General features: G+C 43.1%; 1 protein-coding gene across 19 annotated transcripts in view; it reads left to right on the top strand.

Annotated features, from left to right (window-relative positions):
• Positions 1-19,482, top strand: part of LOC108620537 (uncharacterized) — a 180,157-nt gene that overhangs the window by 122,775 nt on the left and 37,900 nt on the right. The gene's annotated exons all lie outside the window — the stretch shown is intronic.

Below are 19,482 nucleotides of genomic sequence, written 5' to 3' on the forward strand. Positions count from 1 at the left end.
AAATGGTAGCCCAAATACAGTGTGCCTGCAATAGCAGCATGTTACGTCGCAAGCAGTTCACGCGACAACATGATCCTACGTATTGGTGGAATACGCAAATAGGTGACATTCGTCGCAAATGCATCCAGGCGAGAAGAAGCTACCAACGGGCTCGCGGTAGGTCAACGTTTTTTGAGAAACAGTTAGCTTACCAGGCAGCTAGAAGACAGCTGAAGAAGGCCATTCGGGCAAGCAAAAGAGAATGTTTTTTACAGTTGTGCGACTCAGCCGAATATGACCCTTGGGGCAGGGCGTATAAGATAGTAGTTAAAAGACTATACGCAGGTAGACAGGTGCAGCCTACGGATCGTCTGGAGCTTAAATCGATTGTGGAAACACTCTTTCCCAAAGTTTAAGCTCCATTCACGCCCCTGAGTCCGAGTCTGCTGATCAGGGCTCAACGAGCACTGAAATTGTTTTAGTTACAGAGGGAGAAATATCAGTAGTTCTCCGAGGTCTTAGAACCAACACAGCTCCAGGGCCGGACGGGATCCCAAATCGTGCGCTAAAGCTAGCCCTCGCCTTGCACCCAAGTACGTTCGCCGAATTATTTAATGAATGCCTGATCCAAGAGACGTTCCCGGCAAAATGGAAAGCCCAGAATCTGGTATTGCTACCCAAGGCTGGCAAACCACTAGATGAGCCATCTTCGTACAGACCGATCTGTCTCTTAGTCACCATGGGAAAGGTGTTTGAGAAACTGATCTGCTCTAGGCTGGAGACTGCGATTGCAAGCGCCGGAGGCCTGTCACCAAACCAATTTGGATTCCGGAAGGCCCGGTCAACAACGGACGCGCTTAACAAAGTTGTTGGTCTGGCACGAGTACAACACGAGTGAGGGTCCCCAAACTCATACAGTGTCAGCTGGAGTACCCCAAGGCTCAGTGCTGGGGCCTCTCCTATGGAACATCATGTACGACGGCGTACTGCGCTTGGAACTACCAGCAGGCGCGCACACCATTGGCTTTGCTGATGATGTAGCTGTCGTAGCCATAGGAAAGGAGCTCAAAGATACAGAGGAAATGTGCAGCGAAAGTATCAATCGCATACGAAGCTGGTTGACAGGAGCTGGGCTCGAGCTTGCGGCACACAAGACCGAAGTTGTACTAGTCAGCAGTCGCAAAAGAGTGGAAACTGCCAATATAAAGATCGGCAGCGTCACCATTGCGTCAAAGAGGGCGATAAAATATCTTGGTGTCATGATAGACACAAGATTTACTTTCCGCGAGCACTTAGAATATGTGCATAAAAAGGCAGCTGATTCTTGTAGAGCTCTCTCGAGAATCATGCTTAACACGCGGGGACCTAAACAGCAACGACGTCTCCTCCTAATGAGCGTCATTAGGTCTGTCATCCTCTATGCTGCGCCAATATGGGCAAGAGCGATGGCAACGCCGAGCTACAGCCGAGGCATTTGCGCGATCTACAGGCTGAGCGCAATCAGAGTCAGCTGCGCTTTCAGGACTATCTCCGATGACGCGGCGCTCGTCATAGCCGGTATGGTGCCACTGGAGTATTTGGTCGCCGAAGCCGTGGAGCGGAATTCGCACGGGCCTACGCGACTCAACGCTGTCAGGGCGAACAGCATCGCACGATGGCAAAGAAGGTGGAATAGCTCAGCTAAAGGGCGGTGGACGCACAAGCTCATCCCGGAGCTTGAACCATGGGTTAACCGCAAACATGGCGAGGTTAACTTCTACCTTACGCAGATCCTCTCGGGTCATGGATGCTTTCGGAGCTATTTGAAGCGCTTTGGCCACGAGGAATCTGACGAGTGCCCCTGGTGCGAGCGAGGGCATGTGGAAGACGCCAACCACATTCTTTTCGAATGTGGACGGTTCCTGGAGGAGAGGCGTCGTCTGGAAGAGGCAGTGGGCCGCTCCATCAGAGCGGACAACTTAGTCAACGCCATGCTGGAATCGGAGAAAGCTTGGGAACTAACAAGCACCTTCGCGGCCACGGTGATGATGGAGCTCCGCAGAGTCGAGCGATCGAGAAGACGAGCTGTCCCAGGCTAAGGTAGCGCATAGTGCTTGCGAAGCAATGCTTTACGGCCGTCCCGCAAGCACCGCGCGCTATCCTAGCCACCACGCAACTTGCAATTTGTATAATTTTGTCAATAAATGAATATAAAAAAAAAAAAAAAACACACACACACACGCTTACACACACAGGCATATACACACATATCATACGCACACACACACACAGAGATACGGACGCACGCATAAACACGCATTGGCTGCAGTGGTGGCTTACTATGAGAACTTAATTGTTTAATAACTTTTTTTATGGACGTACGATCTTCATGAAACTTTCAGATTATGATTATAACATGGATATGCATGTAATTGCCAAAGCACAAGTCTCTAGTATTTGAAATACGCCTTTTACAAATGTGATGGTGAGGGGGTGAATTAGGGGTGGGAAGGTGGGGGGGGGGGGGGTGACAAAAATCGGAATTGTATGCATATAAGTATACATAAAAAATTTGGAGACTCTAGCTTAAAAGATGTAGGAGATATAAATTTATTACTGGTTTTCGATAACGTTTTTAATCGATAACAAAATAACGGGACAATTTATCGATATTTAAAGCAAAACTCGATATGTGCGTGCTATACACGGACCTAGGAAACAAAATTTCAAGTCTCTAGCTCTTATATCTTCTGAGATCGACGCGTTCATACATACGGACAGACAGACGGACAGGGCCAAATCGACTCAGCTCGTCGCCCTGATCAAGAATATATATACTTTATGGGGTCTGCCACGCCTCCTTCTGCCTGTTACATACTTCTAACAAAACCATTATACCCTGATTTTCCATTGAAAATGGGTTCAGGGTATAAAAATCAGGTTTATAACAGGGCTGAAAGAGTTATTTCGCAAAATATTTATTTCTACTTAGCTAGGGATGTTCTTAATTTAAGACTACCATGTAAGAAACAATAAAATCGCCCAGCGATTTAAAAAAATTTAGTTCCTGGACTTAGTCCAAAGCTATTAGAAAACTTGAAAGGCATTGTCGGAAAATGAGCACCAGGGAAAAATATACCGTATTAGTTTGCGATGCACTTAAAGAAAAGAGAGGTCTTTATTATAATTCATCTCTTGACGAGATACAGGGATTTAAAAACGATGGTATAAAAAAGACTAAGTTTTTAGGACAGCAAAATTGTGTTTTCTTTGTTAGAGGACAGATTGACAACTGGAAGTATATTTTACGGTTTCAGCTCGTGGCATAAATCATACTGACCTAAAAAAAAAAAATCGGAAGAAAATATTGGACTATCGCAAGCATTGGGGCTTAATGTCGAAGCCGTTGTTTGCGATCAGGGATTGAATAAGAGAGCAGTGTTTAATAGATGGGGTATTGATTTAAACGATCATAGCTCTGAGGTTAATGGTGAAAAAATGTTGCGATATTTGATGCACCGCATCTAGTTAAATCCCTTCGAATTATTCTTTTAAAAAAGAATATTTCAACACAAGAAGGTACAGTTTCATGGGGAATAGTTAGAAAATTATATGAAACTGTGACCAAGAATTTAACACGTTTATGTCCAAAATTGACCTTAAAACATGTCAGTCCGAATTGCTTTGAAAAAATGAAAGTGAAATTTGACACACAAATCTTTATCCACAGTGTAGCTGCTGCGATACGTACAGTTGTCAAAACAGGTGGGTTTGCCGATTGCAAAGATAGTGCAGTTGCAACGGCAATATTTATAGATAAAATTAATAATCGTTTTGATTGTTAAATAGTCATATTTTATTTGATAGCAATCCTTACAGATGTACCCTTAGGGAAAATAATAATGTCCATGAGTACCTTCAGGAAATGCGTGATTATTTCCAAAATCTGAATTATCCACTCAAAGTATATTGCATTGATGGGATGCTGATTACAATCTCATCGGTAATTGCTTTGCCGGAAGATATTTGGAATAACAACAACAACAACAATGTTGGGGAGGAACAAATAATAATCCAACAGTATTCGAATTCAATACAATAATATCTAAAATTTTATCTAAGAAAATATTGACATCAAATTCTGTATCTGGAAATTGTATTCTAGATGAAGATTTGATGTTGGTCAACATCATTGAAGATAGCGGGTTCCAATTTTTCATGAAGAATGTAATTCATGTCACACTCCAATAGATATTGAACCTAAACATGATGATTTAGAAATAGAATTGTCATTAGATACAACCATTGTCAATATTAAAAATTATTTTAATGAAAATGCATTGCGATATTTTGCTGGGTATCTTCTATTGCGCTACACGCTACAGCAAAATCATCTTTAGATAAGGAATGGTTTTCCCCCACCCATCCTTGCTGCCAGCATCGAAAATGTATTATTAATCAGTTTGTTTTAATTTTAATTAGAAACAAGTAAGAAAGCTCTAGTCGAGACTGCCCGACTACGAGATCCCCTGAACCCTTCGAGCAACTGAACACGCACACACACAGACAAACCTATGCACGCATAAACACGCATTGGCTGCAGTGTTGGCTTACTATAGCAACTTAATTGCTTAATAACTTTTCTTGTGGATGGACTATCTTCATGAAACTTTCAGATTATGAATATAACATAGATGCAGGCATGTATTTGCCAAAGCACAAGTCCCTAGTATTTGAAATACGCCTTTTAAAAATGTGAGGGTGAGGGGGTGAATTAGAGGTGGGGGGTACATTTTGACAAAAACCGAAATTATATAAAATGCATATAAGTATACATTAAAAATTTGAAGACTCTAGCTTTAACCAGCAGACAGATAGACCCTTTGAGCTAGAGCTTGCAAATTTTAAATGTATTTTATATAATTTCGATTTTTGTTGTAACTTACCCTACACCCCTATATCCACCCCTCACCATCACCTTTGTAAAAGGCGTATTTCAAGTACTAGAGACTTGTGCTTTGGAATGTACATACATTTTCACCATGTGATTACGCCCTGAAAGTTTCATTAATTGTATGTATAGAAATTAAATTATTCAACAAATAAATTCTTATAATGTTGCCCACACTACAGCGCAGCCTAAGCGCAGTCGCTGCTTACTGCGCAGTTAGCAGAGCGCATTCTAATACGTGCGTGTGTATGTATGTGTGTCGTAAAGAAGGGGTTCAGGGTATCTCCTAGTCGAGCAGTCTCGACTAGTCTTCTTACTTCTTTGTTTTCGCTTTCGTTAGAAAATGCATAATTTGGGCTGCGCGCGTTGTTGTTGCCGAGCGCGCATGCACTGTAGGTGGACACTGCTTACACCTGCACTGCTTGTTGTTGTATTGCATTGCGCATGCACTGGTAGCTAAGTTTTAGGTACCGAACTGTACACTGCTTGTTGCCATGCGAGCGCAATTTAAACATTTGTTGTTGCGCAATTATACAGCTAATTTCCCGGTGGTAACTGTGGTTTTCCAGCCACAGATGCGTTTCGACGACAAAATCATGCATTTTGAGCAACATTTTTGCTGTGTTCTTCTTCTTCTTCTTCTTTTTCTGTGCTTAAGCTAGAATTCACTCCCCCTTTTTTTTGGGAACAAAATGAAACAGCTCTAATGCTAACTGGCCACTATATATGGGCCTCCATAGCGTGGTGCCAGTTTTGCTGCAAATCCCTCTGCGGCATTCGACAAGTGGCGTTCCTTTGCCCACACCTTGTCACATAGGACCGGCTTCCACTGCCGCCTCCGTAGGTTATAATGCCGCGCCTGATCCTGTCCAGCTCTCTCCAGGTATAGACGCACTATCTCGAACACTTCGCGTATATCCATTGGGCTCTGTACTTCCTGGCCTGTGCCTATAGTTTGCGCATCGAACAGAGATTTGGGCAGCCTTGGCTATCGCCCTTGCGTGATAAAGGCTGCCGAATACCCTGTAGATGCTGACACGCTGCTGTTGACCGCCAACGTCAACTCCGGCAATGCGTCATCCCAGCATCTCTGGTCGCCTCCAGTGAACTGCGCAATCATTGTTTTCATTGTCCTGTTGGCCCTCTCAGTGGGATTCTCCTGAGGAGTGTATGGTGCTGTTAGCTGGTGTCGCACACCAAGCTCCTCCAGGAACACCTTAAACGCCCGACTGGTGATTGAGTGCCATTGTCTATGATGAGCACCTTCGGCGTGCCAAATCACGCCACGATTCGCTCTCGAAATGCCTTTTGGTGAGCCGCGGTATTCGCATTCCGCAGTGGCACCATCTCCGTCCATTTCGAGAAGAGGTCGATGAAGACTAAAAGCGTGGTGTTGCCGTGCTTTGATCTCGGCAGTGGGCCCACGAAATCGGCACACACTATTGCCCATAGCTCCTCGGGCACCTGCGTCAGCATTTGCATTTGACCAGCAGCCTGCAGCTGACTGGGCTTGCACGTATGCCCGCACATATCTGTACATGCCAGGCCAATAATACCGTGCTGCCACCCAAACGATTGTTTTTCGGCTCCCAAGGTGGCCAGCGGTGGCTGCGTCGTGGCTCTCCACCAGTACTTCCTTGCGCCGGTCCGCCGGCGCGCACAACTTTCATGCAGCCACATCCTCGTGGCCAACGATATCCTGTCCCAGTCGGCATCTCCTTGCTCTTGACCAAACGGCACGTCTCGCTGCCGTGAGAGCGCATCTGCTACTATATTCTGCTTGCCCTTCCTGTAGTGAACTTCGAAGTCGTACTGCTGCACCTCCAGTGCCCATCTGGATAGAATTAAGCCACCTCAGAGCCATATGGTCAGTGACCACTACACATTTGTAGCCTTTTAGGTATGGCCTGAGCTTCCGTATGCCTCAGATGATAGCCAGACACTCTTTTTCAGTAGCTGAGTAGTTCTCTTCAGCACTGTTCAGTGTCCGGCTGGCATATGAAATGACGCGCTCTCCTTCCTCCGAGGTCTGCGGAGGTCAGGACTGCCCCAAGCCCATAATTCCTTGCGTCCGTTTGCAAGCAAAATAGCTTCGAGAAATTAGGGTACACCAGCACCAGTGACTCCGTCAGTTTGGCCTTCACCGTCTCGAACGTCCTTTGCCGCTCCTCCGTCCACTCCTAGCTCGTGCCCTTTTTGAACAGTGCATTTAGCGGATGAACTGTGGCTGCAAAATCTGGTACGAAGCGGCGGTACCATGAAGCCACGCCCACGTATTGACGTAACTCCTTTACGTTTGTGGGCGGCTTCAGCTCGGCGATAGCAGCCACTTTCTCTGGATCTGTGCAAATGCCATCCTCCGTGACTTTGTACCCTAGATATTTTAGCTCCTTCTTAAAGAAATCGCACTTGCCAATGTTGATCTTCAAATTGGCTGCTCACAGTCGCCGGAATACCTCCCGTAGGTTGTCCATGTGCTCCTGCCGCGTCCTGCCGATCACGATGATGTCGTCCAGATAGGCGAAGGCATGGGGCATCATCTCTGGGCCGATGACCTGGTCCAGCGCCCGCTAGAATGTGGCCTGCGCGGAATGAAGCCCAAAAGGCATCACCTTCCACTGGAACAGCCCCTTTCCCGCTGGCGTCTCTGGGTCCGCCTCCACGCTGGCCACAGCCACGGACAGCTTCTCTTCTGATTGTCTGCTCGAATTCTCGGCTCGATTTTCAGTGTCAAGCCGCCGCATTCCAGTGTGGTGCCCATGCTGGCCAAGAAATCCCAGCCCAGCACCAGATCGTCGTCACTCCTGGCGGAATCAGCAACGGGATTTGGGTTTGCTGATTCTCCAGTCTGACCGTCGTCTCCAGCTGCGAGTCCGCATGACTGCAACTGCCGTCCGCCAAGCGTATGCGCCGCCATGTGGCACGCACCACGCCCACTCCTCTGAGCCTGTCAGCAAGCTTTTCGCTGGTAAAGCTGCTTGTAGCTCCCGTGTCGATCGTGGCGCTGTCACCTGGCGGCCTGGATGGCAGGTGCCGCTGCTCCCTACTAGCAACAGTAAAACGTTCGCACTCCAATGCGCCCGCACTGCCAGCAGAAATTCAGCGCCTTGTTGCGGCACGTAAAAGCGCGATGCCATTCTTGACCACACACTCGGCATGCCCTGGCTGGATTTGGGATGTGTGTCCTGCTCCGGCTGCGCATGTCCTTGGCTTCGCCTCATCCTCCATGCGGCAAGCTCTGCCTCCAAATCGACCTCCGTGACGGCGGTCGTAGCCTCATCCCTGATGCCTCTGCATCACGTACAGTGCGCCTGACAAGCTCACTCCGAACTCGTCGCCATAACGCAGCACTTCATCCTTTTTCAAATTATATACCTACGCTCGCACCATTGCCACAAATGCTAATTAAACTGTTATCGCAGGGCCCCACGTTGGGCACCAGTTGTAACGAACCTTCGGTTTATCTCGAGTCTAAGCTGGGCTAGTTTCAGCTGACTGTGGATTCGTGCCAACAAATTTATTTGTTGAAGAATTTTCGATATTAATTAGTCACTTGTGATTTAGTTTATAGCGTAAAGTACATTTTCTTGAATATAATTTGTTGAATTTACACGTCACTTATTTTATGCTGGTTCACTTTAGCAAGGCACAACGGCTGAGTGCTAATTCAACGCACTCCGGCTGGGAGAGTGTTGTGCTAAAAGACGCTAGTTCACCGGGACGATTCGGAAAATGCCAGGATTTGGGTCTGTGAACTCCGGCGGTTCGCTCGGCTATACAGATCTCTCCTACTATTCCACTCGCTCACAGCACAACACTAGCTTCGTTTCACTCACAACGCTTCTCTTTTTACGCACGGCTACGTGAACTTACTCAGATATGCAGGCCTCGCTTAAGCTGCTGGGCTGCACCAATGTCCTTGTTGGTGCCGCTGACGATCCTGCTTGCCTCTTTAGTCGTCGCAAGGATTCCCACTGGATGTTCTTGCTGTCCCACGATGTCCTTGCTGTTCTTACGATGTCCTTGCTATGCTTACGATGTCCTGGGAGTCCTGATCTGCCACTCGCGTTGAATCCCACTCTACTGTTTCACTATGGCACTTTTCTCACTCTGACTTTCACTCTTAATAATCACTTTTTTACTTTCTTAACTGGCTGACTCACCCCGCGGGGCCTTTCCGCCGTTCGTGCCCATAAAAACGGTAAAGTGGCGTGATCTGGGAGACGCCAAATTGCGTGGCAGCCTCCCATTGGCCGAAGTACCGTTGGTGCCCTGCGAGTGAAAATCTCCACTGCTATCACCCGGCCCGAACGGCACCTCGGCTAACGGTCCTCAATGATCGACGTGTGTGCGACGCGAGCCCATTGCTGAATCTGTAGGAGCGAAAGAGGCCGACTATAGTCGCACCTTGACCCCTTTCCAGTCGCGAGGGTCGCTCCTACAGTACTCGCGTCGCTGTGTGGAGCAACATGTATATGCACGTATATGCATATAAACGCACAGCAACTACGTACGTTCATATACATTAATACGTGCATACCAATATTGATCCTCACAATATAAAACCTAGAGACTTGTTTGTTTTTTTTTTAAATATCCATATATACAGCGTGGATATCGAGTTTTTCTCCATAAATCGGTAAGTCTTTCCGTTCTGATACCCTGAACCCATTGAAAATGGGAAATCAGAGTATAAATGTTTCGTGAAAAAGTATGTAACTGGCAGAAGGTTTTTTTTATACCACGCCCCCTTTTCCACAATTTGTTAAAAACGCATTTGAAGTACTAGAGACTTGTGCTTTGGAATGTACACACATATTTACCATATGATTACGCTCTGAAAGTTTCATTAAGATTCTTACTTGTTTTTATACCCTGAGCCCTTTTTCAATGAGAAATCAGGGTATAATGGTTTTGTTGAAATGTATGTAACAGGAGGCGTGGCAGACCCCACAAAGTATATATATTCTTGATCAGGGCGACGAGCTGAGTTGATTTAGCTCTGTCCGTCTGTCCGTATGTTTGAACGCGTCGATCTCAGAAGATATAAGAGCTAGAGACTTCAAATTTTTCCTAGGTCCGTGTATAGCACGCGCATATCGAGTTTTGCTTTAAATATCGATAACTTGCCCCGTTATTTTGTTATCGATTAAAACATTATCGAAAACCAGTAATAAATTTATATCTCCCTTATCTTTAAAGCTAGAGTCTCCAAATTGTATACTTATATGCATTTTATACAATTTTGGCTTTTGTCAAAATTCACCTCCTACCCCTAATTCACCCCCTCACCATCACATTTGTAAAAGGCGTATATCAATTACTAAAAACTTGTGCTTTGGCAAATACATACATATCCATGAAATAATCATATTCTGAAAGTTCTATGAAGAAACTACATTCACAAGAAAAGTTATTGAAGAATTAAGTTCCCTTACTAAGCAACCACTGCAGCCAATGCGTGTTTATGCGTGCGTGCGTATCTCAGTGTGTGTGTGTATGATGTGTGAGTATATATGAGTATATAAGACGCGAAAAATGATTGAAACAGCTATTGCTCGAAGGGTTCAGGGGATCTCGTAGTCGGGCACTCTCGACTAGATCTTTCTTACTTGTTTTTAAATGTCCTTGTTTACAGCGCGGATATCGAGTTTATCATTACAAATCGATAACTCATCCCGATATTTTTATCGATAAAAATCGTTATCGAAAATCAGTTATAAAATTATATCTCCTACATCTTTGAAGCTACAGTCTCCAAATTTTAAATGTATTGTGATATGCACTTTGGTTTTTGTTGAAATTTACCACCCACCCCTATATCTACCTCCTCACCGACATATTTGTAAAAGGCGTATTTAAAATTGCTACGGCAGCAAGAGCTTCGCACAGAGGCATACAAATGCTCTTAGTACATGTAGCATACTGTAAGTGTGTGCGTGCATGCTCGTCGCGAAAACATTTTTATTATGCGCACCAACGCTTTCATACCCTTCCCATAAATTTCGAATAACGAATAACGAAACGCATGGCTTGAAGAGTTCGGAATACTCCTCACTCAAAAGGGAAGACATGGGTTCTTGCTGCGACGAAATTTCAATTTTCGTGAGCTGTGAGCTTGTGCTCACATACATATACATATTTGAGAGAGCAGAGAGCATCGTGTGAGAGAGAGAGATAGAGAGCAGGGGAAACATTCAGCGTAGAGGGAACTTTTGTCTAACAGTCGACCATCTCGGCCAAGCCCATGAAGAGAAATGATTTTGTGTTCCCATATTTTCGTAGCCCGAACCTAAAAGTGAGGAGCCGAGCAAATACGAAGTGGTCTGAGAACTAATGCTAGAAAAAAAGTGTGCAAAACGCCCACTCTTATATCCACCCCCTCACCGTCACCTATATAATAGGCGTATTTCAAATACTAGAGACTGCCGCCCATGCGTGTTTATGCTTGTGTGTGTATATGTATGTAATTGTTTGTGTATGTGTGTGTGTGTGTGTTTTTTTTTTTTATGTTCATTTATTGACAGAATTATATAACAAATTACAAGTCGCGTGGTGGCTAGGATAGCGCGCGGTGCTTGCGGGATGGCCGTAAAGCATTGCTTCGCAAGCACTATGCGCTACCTTAGCCTGGGACAGCTGCAGAGCTCCATCATCACCGTGGCCGCGAAGGTGCTTGTTAGTTCCCAAGCTTCCTCCGATTCCAGCATGGCGTTGACTAAGTTGTCCGCTCTGATGGAGCGGCCCACTGCCTCTTCCAGACGACGCCTCTCCTCCAGGAACCGTCCACATTCGAAAAGAATGTGGTTGGCGTCTTCCACATGCCCTCGCTCGCACCAGGGGCACTCGTCAGATTCCTCGTGGCCAAAGCGCTTCAAATAGCTCCGAAAGCATCCATGACCCGAGAGGATCTGCGTAAGGTAGAAGTTAACCTCGCCATGTTTGCGGTTAACCCATGGTTCAAGCTCCGGGATGAGCTTGTGCGCCCTTTAGCTGAGCTATTCCACTTTCTTTGCCATCGTGCGATGCTGTTCGCCCTGACAGCGTTGAGTCGCGTAGGCCCGTGCGAATTCCGCTCCACGGCTTCGGCGACCAAATACTCCAGTGGCACCATACCGGCTATGACGAGCGCCGCATCATCGGAGATAGTCCTGAAAGCGCAGCTGACTCTGATTGCGCTCAGCCTGTAGATCGCGCAAATGCCTCGGCTGTAGCTCGGCGTTGCCATCGCTCTTGCCCATATTGGCGCAGCATAGAGGATGACAGACCTAATGACGCTCATTAGGAGGAGACGTCGTTGCTGTTTAGGTCCCCGCGTGTTAAGCATGATTCTCGAGAGAGCTCTACAAGAATCAGCTGCCTTCTTATCAGGGGTGTCATTTTAGCTTTTTTCCCGTCAGATCTGGCTTTATTTGAAGTCCCAATGCGGGAAAAATTTGAAAACGGCGGGTTGCGGGAATTCTGGCTTTAAAAAAATTAATTTAGCTCTATTTTAGCTTTATTTAATTTTCATTTACTTATTTTGATTTATTTTGTTCTTATCGCTGTCAACACAAAAAATCATGAATACAAGTATCGATACATGATTTTATATCATACAATCTATAGAAATCATTTCGTGGTATGAGCAACAGGTCTCGTGTGTCAACAAAAAAACACTAACGTGCACGAATTGGATGGGCACAGAAAGAAAAAATTGATTTTGGGCAAACTCCAACAAAAACCACAGCAACAACCAACAGCACTTTTCCTCTATGTGGCAAATCACACATTAATTGCTCTCATCAACAACCTAGGTACTCTCCGCCAAACAAAATTATGCGACTGCATGAGCGTTTAGCGATTTAAACTACACCGTACTAAATGTACAACATAATTAAACATTCGTTGGCTCCTCATTTTCTGGAAGAAATAAGATTGGAAGCGTTAAATTTATTTTGGTTTTGGACAAATCAAGTGACAAAGCGGCTTGGTAAATAACAATTATTTATTAAACACCTGACCTCTCTTTAAAAGATTGAATACTTTATAATTTGTATATATGTATATGCATATACATATATCTATAATTTCTACGTTAATGGTCTTAGGTGTCGTTATTAAATACGTCTCTGTTGAGAGTGGAGTGATGATTTCGACGTTCCTGATTTGAATATTTCTCTTGAAAGTGGAGATATAGTTAAAGGAATCAAACAATTAAAAACAAATGAATAATCATAAATGAATTTAATTAAGAAAATAGTGTTTTTTAAACCCAGCTTTTATTTTGGCTTATTTTTTCCTGAATTTAGCTTCTTTTAGCTTCTTTTTTTTGCCAATCTGGCTCTATTTGCTCGAAAAATTATGACAGCACTGCTTCTTATGCACATACTCTAAGTGCTCGCGGAAAGTTAATCTTGTGTCTATCATGACACCAAGATATCTTATCGCCCTCTTTGACGCAATGGTGACGCTGCCGATCTTTATATTGGCAGTTTCCACTCTTTTGCGACTGCTGACTAGTACAACTTCGGTCTTGTGTGCCGCAAGCTCGAGCCCAGCTCCTGTCAACCAGCTTCGTATGCGATTGATACTTTCGCTGCACATATCCTCTGTATCTTTAAGCTCCTTTCCTATGGCTACGACAGCTACATCATCAGCAAAGCCAATGGTGTGCGCTCCTGCTGGTAGTTCCAAGCGCAGTACGCCGTCGTACATGATGTTCCATAGGAGAGGCCCCAGCACTGAGCCTTGGGGTACTCCAGCTGACACTGTATGAGTTTGGGGACCCTCACTCGTGTTGTATACCAGTGTTCTTCCTCTGAAGTAGCTCTTTATTATTTCTCTTAGATATTTAGGGATATTATATTGTGACAGCGCATTCAGTATCATATCCCAACTAGCTGTGTTGAAGGCATTCCTTACATCCAGGGTCGCGATGATGCAGTATTCCTTCGTCCCGTGCCTCCATCTGGTGCCTTGAATAGCGAAAGTGGCCAGACCGACAACTTTGTTAAGCGCGTCCGTTGTTGACCGGGCCTTCCGGAATCCAAATTGGTTTGGTGACAGGCCTCCAGCGCTTGCAATCGCAGTCTCCAGCCTAGAGCAGATCAGTTTCTCAAACACCTTTCCCATGGTGACTAAGAGACAGATCGGTCTGTACGAAGATGGCTCATCTAGTGGTTTGCCAGCCTTGGGTAGCAATACCAGATTCTGGGCTTTCCATTTTGCCGGGAACGTCTCTTGGATCAGGCATTCATTAAATAATTCGGCGAACGTACTTGGGTGCAAGGCGAGGGCTAGCTTTAGCGCACGATTTGGGATCCCGTCCGGCCCTGGAGCTGTGTTGGTTCTAAGACCTCGGAGAACTACTGATATTTCTCCCTCTGTAACTAAAACAATTTCAGTGCTCGTTGAGCCCTGATCAGCAGACTCGGACTCAGGGGCGTGAATGGAGCTTAGACTTTCTGTTTCCACAATCGATTGTGTTTCCACAATCGATTTAAGCTCCAGACGATCAGTAGGGTGTGTGTGTGTGTGTGTGTGTACGTGTGTGTATGTATGTGTGTGTATGTATAAGCTGAAAGACGCGAAAAATTATTGAAATATCTATTACTCCAAGGGTTCAGGGGATCTCGTCGTCGAGCAGTCTCGACTAGAGTTTTCTTACTTGTTTGCTTAGATTTAATGGCCTTATTTTATAAATAGCTCAGTAATTTATCCAATTTTTGACAATTATTATCTTTATCGTATGCTTCCATATTGCCAATCATATATAAATATATATTTAGCGACTTGTAGTCATTTCTTGTCACTTGATAAAGATTCGGGAAGAAATAAAAAATATAGGGATTTGACATTTTTTGCAATGGCATTGCATTCCCTGCTATGCACCATAGGAAAATTTTGGCATAAATTCTAAAAATTGAGCTAGGAGGTTGAAATTTTACATATACCTAAGATAGATTAATTTAGAATTTCGATTTTTTTTTCTCTACTATTAGACCATTAGTTCTTTAGACATAATTTTTACTAATATTCAACATAAAGCTTACAGCACATATTTTTAGATACAAATTATTAAAATAAGTCATAATATAAGCAAAACTGTAAAAGTGTATGACAATTCAGCTATACCCTAATTCGATATTCAAATTGCCTAGATTATGTTTATCTCCGACTTCCTTTAGAATTTCCGGTTTCGCTTATATCGTCCCATCTTTACTGAGGCGCGATTGACGGACTCTCAATCAGAGCAACCAATCACTTCACTTGAAAATTTAATTATTTTGAAAATGTTTGCCTTTTTTGAAGACAAAGACAACAAGAGTTGATCAGATAAGTCTAATACCCTCTGAAAAACATCCGTAATGTTGTTTAATCTGCTGCTCTTTCGGACAAGAAAACTTTTTTAATTTGTATAAATTTTGTTCCGAGCTTCTGATGCGTTTTCTTCAAGAATACTAGCAGCTATCCATCAATTGGTATCCATGGGTCAAAACTATATTCACAGTTGTGACATGGGATACGAAGCATATTTATTAATGTATATTTCAATATTTAAGCACAGAACGCTCTAAATTTTTCCCTTTTTATAAAAGGCTAAGAAATTATAGCAAATAGTGTGTTCCTCTTGTCTTGCAAGATAAGAAGCAAAGTTTATCTGCACTTGAGTGCCAGCTTCTTCATAATTATCTTCCTTATGGAGAATTTTATTCCGCGAGGACCTCGGCTCTTTTAAGTTTCTCAATATTCTACCCATGAATGACCTATTTTTAATTTTTTTAGATTCAGGCTAGATTCCGGTTAATAGCCTCTAATAATAGAGGGTTCAGACAACACGTTTACAATTAAACTTCATCACTACTTTCCTCTTTTTATACTCATTCACGAAAGTGAATTATTATACTCATTCACAAAAGTGAATTATTATACTCATTCACGAAAGTGAATTAGTAAATTGGTTTTGTGCAATGTCCGCCTTGCTGAAGAATTGAAGAGATAGAAAACTGAAATTTGGAATGTAGATCCGCATCGACCACCCAAGATCACGAGCTATAGCGGATATATCTACGCCCATTGGGGCGTGGATAAAGCAGTATCTCCAACAGTTTTACAGCTAGAGCGCTGAAATTTGGCACGTCAGCTAATGTTATGATTCTATAAAGTCAAAAGACAAAAAATTATAAGTCTACGCCCATTAGGGGCGTGGCAAATTGGACTTGAATATATGGTGATTTTTTTAATTCTTGCATATTTTAGACGTGATAGGAGCAGCTATCGATTTTTAAAGCAAAGCTCTATATCCGCGTGTTATACACGGACCTAGGTTGACAGCCTTTAGGCTGTGAATGAGTCTTCTGCAATCGGTATCGCCCGACTGCAACGTTCTTAGTTGTTTTTAGCTAATAATACCCTGAACCCATTTTCAATCAGGGTATAATGGTTTTGTTGAAATGTCTGTAACAGGCAGAAGGGGGCGTGGCAGACCCCACAAAGTATATATTTTCTTGATCAGGGCAACGAGCTGAGTTGATTTGGCCCTGTCCGTCTGTCCATCTGTCCGTATGTTTGAACGCGTCGATTTCCGAAGATATAAGAGCTAGAGACTTGAGTTTGACTTGACCGTATATACAGCGCGGATGGCAAGTTTGCTTTTAAAATTCGATAAATGATCCTGTTATGTTTTTATCGAATAAAAACATTCAAGTTCATGTCAGATGCCACTATAGCTTTTCTCATTTTTTAAATTTCTCAAATATTCAATATGATATGTAGATCATATGCTGAAAGTTTCATTAAATTCCGTTCTTTGAATCACATCAACTGTTAGTTTGGTTTAGTTTTGGTAGATGGCGCTGCAGCAGTGAATCTATTTGAGTTTTGCCAGCGCCGCTTCTAGAAGTGATGTGACGTAATGTGTTAGTGACATGGCGCTCGTTCGAGAAGTCGCGGTTCGAATCCCGATCGGTGCAACTAATGTTAATTTTTTTAATTGGTTCAAAATATTTTTATATTTTCATAAATGAGTTTTCTATTTAATTTATATTTTTAAATACACCAAAATTGAAATTTTAACCATACTAAATGTGCGTTTTTAAAAGTTTGGTTATTCTAGCAGATTCTTAGAATCACATCAGCAGTTAGTTTGGTTTAGTTTTGCTAGATGGCGCTGCAGCAATGAATCTATTTAAGTTTTGCCAAAACGGCTTCCGAAAGTGAGGTGGCGTAGTGAGTAGCTGCGTGACACTCGATCTTTTTTATTGGTTCAAAATATTTTTATATTTTATTAAGTGAGTTTTGTATTTCTTTTATATTTTTAAATACATCGAAATAGAAATTTTAGCCATAGTAAATGGTCATTTTCATTAGTTGGGTTTAGGGTAGTATCTAGTCGAGCACTCTCGACTAGAGTTTTCTTACTTGTTTTTTCATACATACATATTTCGTTTTTTATAAAATAAATATTTTATTGGGAAGGTGCGAGCTGAATGAATGGCATTTAATACTTTTCTTTTTCTTAGTCAAATAATTATATCAGTTTAAATTTGTTTCTTCTTAAATAGCCCTCAAATGCATATATGCAACTATTGTACATATGTACATGTGTATATATGAATATATGTAAGTCTGCACGCATAGCATCGAGCATTCCAGCGCGCTCATTTGTATGTGTGTATGTATGTACACATAAATGCGTACTCTAGCATATTCTAAGAATCTAAGTTGCGATTGATTTGCCTTTGCATTGTTTTTGAATTTCCAGCCGCTACACTGGCTTTTCTTTGCTATGTGGCGTCATAACAATAATGTAATTTTGTTTTAACTACTGTTGATTGATCGACGCGGTGGTGCTGTAGGCTGAAGCGCCGGCGATCTTTATTTTAAATATTTTGACATGAACATGCTTTTCGGCTTGGGTGCGAGCTCAAATCCCGCGGAAAACTCGTTTTTGTAAACTGCAAAATTTTTTTTATTTTAGCATTTTCATATATCATTAATTTTATAAAAATGTTTCCTTCCGTGCTATCTGTTAGGCCTATTTATGTGTACAAATACATAAATAGATGGCTGACGCATATAAATGCCGCAATGTGGGCACTATAATTGCCGATTGCCACGCCCCTAGTGGCCGTAGACTCCTCATTTTTGATCAGTTCTTAGAATGAGCAACCGGTAACCTAAATGCAAAATTTGAATTCTTACGCTCAAAAAATGTGAAAATTACAGGGTATTTTTTGATATGCCACGCCCCTAAAGAGGCTTTAAAATTATTTTTAGGGCATCGATAAGATATATAAGCTTTTGAGATAAGATAAAAGATATAACATTTTGCGGTTTGCCACGGCCCCTATGGGCGGACATATATCTACCATAGCTCGTTGGACTTGGGTGGTCAACCCGCGTATATATACCCAATTTCAGGTCTCTAGCATCAATAGTGTCCAAAATATAGCCGAATTCGAAAAATCACTATATCATCAGGTCCGATTTATAATTTTTCACCCATTTTTATAGAATTAAAACATCAGCTTACTTGCAAAATTTCAGAATAGTAGGTTTATAACTTTAGGAGATACAGCTGTGTCCGATTTTCCACGCCCCCAATATGCGTAGATATATCCGCCATAGCTTGTGATCTTGGGTGGTCGACGCGGATCTAACTTCCAAATTTCAGCTTTCTAGCTCATCAACAAACATGATTTCTGGTATATCGGAAAATGCATTTTCCGATTTGCCACGCCCTTAGTGGGCGGATCGGGAAAATTTTAACACTTTATAAATCGGAGATATACACAAGTATGTGTTCCAAATTTCAAGTCTCTAGCTTCAATAGCGACGAAATAGATTGCGTTCATACGGACAGGCGGACAGACGGACGGACAGCAAGACGGACATTGCACAAAACCAATATACTAATTCACTTTCGTGAATGAGTCTAAAAACAGAACAGAACGTAAGAAAGCTCTAGTCGAGACTGCTCGACTACGAGATCTCCTGAACCCTTGGAGTATTATCTATTTCAATAATTTTTCGTGTCCTTCAGCTTACACTGTAACGAACCTTTGGTTTATCCCGAGTCTAAGCTGGGCTAGTTTCAGCTGACTGTGGATTCGTGCCAACAAATTTATTTGTTGAAGCCCCTGCGATATTAATTAGTCACTTATGATTTAGGTTTTATAGCGTAAATGTATATTTTCTGGATAAGTTTGAAATTTACACGTCACTTAAATTTATGCTGATTCGCTGGTTGGCTTTAGCGAAGCACACCTACTGAGCGCTGGTTCAACGCACTCCGGCTGGGAGAGTGTTGTGCTAAAACACGCTAGTTCACCGGGACGATTCGGGAAACGCCAGGATTTCGATCTGTAAACTCTGGCGGTTCGCTCAGATATACAAGTCTCTCCTACTATCCCACTCGTTCACAGCACAACACTAGCTACGTTTCACTCACAAACACTTTTCTTGCGTACGGCTACGTGAACTTACTCAGATATGCAGGCCTCGCTTAAGCTGCTGGGCTGCACCAATGTCCTTGTTGGTGCCGCTGACGATCCTGCTTGCCTCTTTAGTCGTCGCAAGGATTCCCACTG

The sequence above is a fragment of the Drosophila arizonae genome, chromosome X (assembly GCF_054131065.1).
Source record: "Drosophila arizonae isolate 15081-1271.41 chromosome X, UAZ_ARI_1.0, whole genome shotgun sequence".
NCBI classification, from domain to species: domain Eukaryota; kingdom Metazoa; phylum Arthropoda; class Insecta; order Diptera; family Drosophilidae; genus Drosophila; species Drosophila arizonae.